Consider the following 7,152-nt stretch of genomic DNA (forward strand, 5'->3'; position numbering starts at 1 on the left):
TGTCAGGCCCAGAACCCAGGCTTAATTTTTCAACCCCTAATAAAGAATGGTGGAGGAGAAACAATTCCTTTTTATCTTTCTAGGTCAGGAGAAAGGAGGAAGAAAAATAAACTATTTTAAGTTTTCATATTTAACAAGTCTTGGTGGTAAGGGTCCCAGAAGGTTGTACTCTGATTGTCATTATTTCACAGTGGAGGAATAAGGCACAGCCAGGTTAAGTAGATTTGCCAGGGTGGATCCGGGATTCACACCTGGCAGTCTGGCTGCCATGTGCGCACTTCACCACCACAGAGCATCCTTATCCAAGTTGAATTGTCTACAATTGTGTCACATGCAAAGGAGTCTGGGAGGGTGTGAATATTTATCTGGGCATATTTCTACTCTAAGAAGAATTAGGGTTCTTTAATAAGGAAAAGGAGAAAATGGATACTGGGCATTAATGTCAGCCAGAAATAACACCCCCATTTAAAAAAAATCAGAATACTAAACCTTATAGCCTTCTCCATAAACAGGAAATCTTTATAGATGTTTGGAAGGACATTAATAAACTTATCTTGTAAGGTAGTCACACATGAACACTGTAATGAAAACGTGTGCTTCAGATTTGCAACTAAATATAAAGAGACCTAGTGGAACTTGGGGCTGTAAAAGACATTTTGATGTGGTTGCTCAGTTACCAGGAAGGAGACTCCTGCAGCCAGACCTGTGGTAGTGCACAGGAAGAAATCTGCCCACCCCACCCCACCAAGTCCTCAGGTGGTAGCAGCTGAAGAGTTAGTGGAGAAAACCACAAGTCTGTCATTTTTCTTCTTAACTGGGGTTTTCTAAACATCTATGGTCTTCCGATGTCTCCCAGCCAGTGATGGGAAACCTGTTCTGGGACCATGAGGAGGTTTGAGGAGGTGGGGCTGAGATCTCTGTGCAGTACTTGCCTGGGCAAAGCTGACTGTGAGCTCACTGACCGAGGAGGGAACACACTTCTCTAGAAACTCAGGCAGCAGGGCCAAGCAGGCCCAGGCCTTCGTGACCCTCAGACCCTAACACCTCAGACTCTTTCCTTCATTTCCTGACCTGATGCTTCTCTTTATTGATGCAGCCTGGTCACTACCAGGATCAGAGTGAGATATAAAACCTTTTTTATCTGAGACTTTCCCCTCTCAATTGAACTCCAAAAGAGGCTCAAGGGTACTCCCAATGGAAGAAAATCACTTAAGATGACTTCTTGCCCTCACCTCCCCCAAGAAGTGTAGGAGATCTTACTTTGTCCTGGCTGTCAGGGGAGCTTTAAAAACACCAGGGAGATACTCACCAGGTGCATAGTGCAGAGAATGCTCAGGAGGGTTGGAATTCAGCAAGATACACGGGTTATATTAAGTTTTCACTAAAGGAACTTTGTCTTGGATAAGGACGCATTACAGTCGGACTGCCCAAGTGTGAATCCTGGCAAAGCTATTTCCCCTGGCTATGCCTTGTTCCTCCACTGTAAAATGGTGACAATAAGAGTATACCTCTTGGGACCCTTACAGGATTAAATGAATTAATATAAAGCACTTAATATCATAGATGATACAGAACAGGGACTAGGTAAATATTGCGTGTTCCTTATCATCCCATTCCTACTGCAGGGAGCTCACAGTAGCTCACTGGTTTGCTGGACCCGTCCTGGCTTCTCTGGGAAGGGAAAGCTGGGCTGGACCTTAAAGAGGAGGGAGATCCTGTTTGCTTCAGAAGGTGTCGCTCCCAATCAAACAACCACAGCTCTCCTTTACACACTCCCACACACAAGATTTCAATTTAGGTGCAAGAGGAAATTTAGGATGAGAGGAAAGGAGAGAATGAAAAAGAGAAAATCCCAGTGAAGCAGAGTAAGGAACACAAGAGAAAAACTGAAAAGAGAGGAATTTTTTAATTCTTCAAGATCATATTCCAGGCGAGGTGGTTGTGGTTTTGTTTTGTTTTTTATTCTCCTTTTTCTCTATCTTACTATACCTGAAAGATATCAAGTTTCTTTCGGGTAGATTATTTCCAATTAATGCTGTATTCATGTTCTATTACTGCATAACAAATTACCAGAAACTTAGCTGCTTAAACTAGCAAAAATGTTTCATAGTTCTGTAGGTTAGAGGCCTGGGTGAACTCAGCCAGGGTCAAGGGCCAAATCAAGGTGTCGCCAGGCTCTCCTCAGGAGCTCTGGGGAAGCATCACTTTCCAAGCTCAATCAAGTCATACAGGATTCAATTCCTTGAGTTGTAGGACTAGGGCCTGTTTTCTAGCTGCCACTAGTAGGGGGCAGTGCTCAGCTTTTGGAGGCTGCCCTCTGTCCTTGTCACCTGGAACCCTGGTCTTTACCTCGCAGTGTTACCTCAAGTTCTTCTCAACCCTGGAACCTCTATGACTTTTTTTTCCTGCAATTAGATGGAGAAAGATGTCTCTTGCTCTCCAAGGGTTCCTAGGGCTTCACCCACTGGGACGACTTCCCTTTTGCTGTAGAATGTGACATAATCATGGAAGTACATCTCATCATGTTCACAGGTTTCATCCATGCTCAAAGAGAAGGGGATTATAGGGTTAATGGGATTCAGCCTATCACAAATGCTATAAACCACAAATGCCACAAACTCCAGGAGTGACAATGACAAAGCTTTCAGATGAAACAAGGGAGAGAAATGGGGAGACGGGTTCTTTGGGGTCATGTAAGGTGTGGAGTTTGGAATACCTGCCTCTCCAGACATTAGACCTTCTCTGGTCAGTTTCAAAAGCAACTCAAGACTCAGACACTCAGGAAACATGGACACTAATCCAGTCAGAAGGCAGAGAGGCCTTGGCAAAACCAGAGCAGGATCTGAACAGGAGGTCCTGTGAGCAGGCCATGCTCAAGCCATGACCTGGGAGTCTGGGAGACCAGATCTTGGGGATCATGAGACATCAGGGACAGGTCAGGACACTTGATGATCCCTGTAAGAAAGGAAATATTTTCGTCTCCATGAGCTCCTCCAAGAAATTTGAAAACTGGTTCAGCCTAGATTAGTGGGAGGCAGAGAAGAAGGACTTAATGAGGGAAGAGGCTGAGCTAGTGATCTGGGACCCTGTTAAGTGAGCATAAAGCTAAGACCTGGTCCCGAGCTGGAGGGATCCATGAAGTCCGCTCTCCTTCAGTAGAGAGCCAAACTAAGAGACACCAGGACCTAGACACCTGAGTGAGTGCTCATTCACATTGTACACTTGAGTTTTTTTGTTTTTATTAGACCAAAATTGACAATATATTTCGGCAAAGTACCTTGTTCTAACTCAGTCAGTATATTGTGATTGTTTTCTGATAAAAGAACGTAAAGGATCTTGAGAAACAAATGACTTTTCTACTGTGTGTCATGGTCTAACATGTTGGCCATGTTAAATAGTTATTATTTATTCTTTTGCTTTTTATTCTTCTAGGCATAAACACTTTTCTGGATTCTGATTAATTTGAAGAACTAATAAAAATGTCAAAATATGAAATACAGTTTATGTACTTTTTTTTCTTCACTAGTTCGTACCTCCACCATGGGTTTCTGATCTCTCTGCAAACAGACAGATCTGCCCATCCCTAAGTTCAGAGATTAAGTTGCTTAGGTTTCCCCTGCCACTGTCTGTGCCCTGACTGACCTGGTGTAGTAGTCTTTGCAAGACTAGGGGACTAGGGTTGTGCCCTTTAGTGCTGCACCTGAGTACCCTGCTGAGTACCCTGTTTTTAGTGAAATGGTCCTAAGACTTTCTATTTCCTGGAAGCTCATAAATTCTCAGCCTTGGAGGCAAAGACCCCCAAAACAGACTAAACTTCTACTATCTGGAGCATAGGCTTGGGGTTCAGGAACAAAAGGTTAAACTACACAACTCCTGCCTTAAAGTGTTTGTAATCTGAAGGAGATGTACCGTCTGCTACCAAATTTTGACAATGCTGCCTGATAAATTGTGTAATAAAAGGTAATAATGACACAAGACTATAGAGAAAACTGTCTCTAAACTTTCAGGGGGAGAGAAGGGGGGAGGTTCTAGAGGTGGTAGCTTTTGAGTAGAGACCTGACCAAAGAAAGAAAAACAGGCTCAAGGCATCCTGAGTGCATCAAACAGCACATGGAATTGCAGCTTGAGGAATCTAAACAGCATTTTCCAGTAACTTCAAGTGGCCTTACATTGTTCTAATATCAAGTGGAAAAGTTAGTGATAGGATCAGACTTCGCACATAGAAGTCATCTCACCCCCACCCACCCACATTTTGCATTATAAGCAGCTTCATTTTTGTCTGAAGGGAATTTTGAAGTTATTAAATAGCCTTTTTTTAAAAAAGATACATGTACTCAGACTTTAAAATGAAAATCTCAGGCTGTGAAGGATAGCTAGATGGTTGAGAATACCAGAGGCAAGGAAGCCCACAAGGAGAGTCCAGTTATGACTTGCTGAGTGTCCACTCCAGCACTGCAGCTGTCAAAAGAGGCAGGCTGGGACATTCTGAGCCATCCTTGGGAGAAAAGATGAGCCAGGTTTAGTAATGGATTTGATGTGGGTAGTGAGGAAGGGTGGCAGGATGGATGGTAGTGCTACTCTCCAAGTGAAGGAAAAAGGAGAGATGATCAGATTCATGGACAAAAAACGATGAGCTCTGTTTCTACACTTTGAATTTTAAATGCCTCTGAGATATCTTCATTTAAAAGCTCAGTGACCAGTATGATATCTGGGCCCCAGTAGAGAATTTTTTAGGAGCTGTAAATTTGGAAACCATCTAACTCCCTAGACTTCCCGGAAAGTGATGGGGCCCTTCCAGGCAAAATGTCTGAGAAGAAACCTAAGGAAAGAAGACAGTAAATAAATGATGACATTGTCCCTAATAGAAATGCCACAAAGTCCCCAAATGCCCACAAACTCCTGTACACTTGGAGACCCTGTGAAACAGAATCCTGGAAGGAGGAAGAGTAGCTACCAAGACCAGCCAGAGGAGCTGACCTCTCCAGGAGGGCTGTGTAGGGCAGGGGCAGCTCTGCAGGGCAGGTGTCTGCCATGCAAGGTGGAAGGAGAGGGAACTCTTGCTTCTCTCTCCCTGTTCCTATAGGTTCTGACATCTTGCTGCTCCTTGGTACATTTTCTTCCCCTGCTGTCCTTATTGTCAGAAGCCAATGGTGGAAGAAAATCAAGAGCTTTGGTTCCCAGCTAGTGCAGTGGCTTAGGTTCAGAAACCAAGTGGGAAGATTGGACTCCCAATTAAACTATGAGTTCAACCAGTAGAATGCTGTTGAGACAAGAAAGGGTGCAGAAGTGACCCAGATTTTCTTTCTTTGTTCTTCAAGTTTTTAAAAGTGGTTTATCCTATATTAGCCCTTGGAAACCTTATTTTCACCCAATGTTTTTAATTAATTGCACTTTTAAAAGAAATATGTTCACATTGTGAAAGTTTCCAAAGCATTAAAACATAAAAATCCTTCCCGCACCTCTGATTTGTAGTCATCCTGTTTCCAACCCTGGGAGAAACAAATCCATAATGTATATTTATTCCTGTCCACACAAGTAAGTATAGTTCATTCATTTTAACTGATGCACAATGTCTCCATGCATGAAAATAACTTAGTACCCATTCTTAGGACATTTATTTTGTTTCCATTTTGCTAATAAAAATATTACAAAGAGCATTCTCTCTCTGTCACATGTGCAAGCATTTCTCCAGCATGTATCTTTATTTTTTAAAGTTTTTAAAAAGTAGCTTTATTGAAATATAACTCATATGCTATATAATTCATTTAAAGTATATAATACAGTGGTTTTTAGTTATCAATTTGAGAATTTTTTTAACTTTTTTATTTTTAAAAAAATAAGTGACAGCAGAATGCATTACAATTCTTACTGCACATATTCAGCATAATTCTTCATATCTCTGGTTGTATATAAAGTATGTTGATACCAATACATGTAATTTGGATAATGATATCTATCATATTCCACCATCCTTGTTAATCCCCTGCCCCCTCCCTTTCCCTCCTACCCCTCTGCTCTATCTAGAGTTCATCTATTCCTCTCATGTTCCTCCTCCCTACCCCGCTATAAGTCAGCCTCCTTATATCAGAGAAAACATTTGGGCATTTGGTTTGGGGAGATTGGCTAACTTCACTTAGCATTATCTTCTCTAACTCTATCCATTTACCTGCAAATGTCATGATTTTATTCTCTTTTATTGCTGAGTAATATTCCATTGTGTATATATGCTACATTTGTTTTTTATCCATTCATCTACTGAAGCGCATATAGGTTGGCTCCACAGTTTAGCTATTGTAAATTGTGCTGCTATAAACATTGATGTGGCTGTGTCCTGTAGTATGCTGTTTTTAAGTCTTTGGGGTATAGACCAAGGAGAGGGATAGCTGGATCAAATGGTGGTTCCATTCCCAGATTTCCAAGGAATCTCCATTATGCTTTCCATATTGGCTGCACCAATTTCCAGCATGTGTTTTTTTTTTTATTTAGATACAACCATTTTATTGTTCTCTGACTGCTGCCTTCATCTTTTTTCTTAATTTTTTATTTGTTTTAATTAGTTATACATGACAGTAGAATGCACTTATATACTTTGATATATCATACATAGATGGGATATATATATATTGTAGAATCACATTGGTCATACAGTCACATACATACATAAAGTAATAATGTCTGTTTCATTCTATTATCTTTCTTATCCCCACATCCCCTGCCTTTCTCTCCTTTCACTTCCCTCTACCTAATCTAAGGTAACATTATTTTTTTTTGCATTATAATTCTTAATACACATATATACCACAATTTTTGTATCTCTATTTGTATATAACGTATGTTGATGCCCAATTCAAGTCTTCATACATGTACTTTGTATATGATGTCCATCACACTCCACCATCTTTGCTAATCCCCTGCCCTTTCCCTTTCCAGCATGTAATTTTAAAGTGGAATCCCTGGCTTACAGAGGACATACTCACTTGTCTCCAATACTATTTGATTGCTTTACAAAATTATTATTTTAATGCCTCAGCAACCAGTTTAGTATTATAAAACGTAATAATTTTTGTTGCTATAAGAGGTATGTAATGGTAAGGTACAGCAGTTATTACTACCACTTCCCTGTTGGGTATAGACCATCATTTTTTCAAATAC

This window comes from Marmota marmota, unplaced genomic scaffold (genome assembly GCF_001458135.2).
Source record: "Marmota marmota marmota unplaced genomic scaffold, marMar, whole genome shotgun sequence".
Lineage (NCBI taxonomy): Eukaryota > Metazoa > Chordata > Mammalia > Rodentia > Sciuridae > Marmota > Marmota marmota.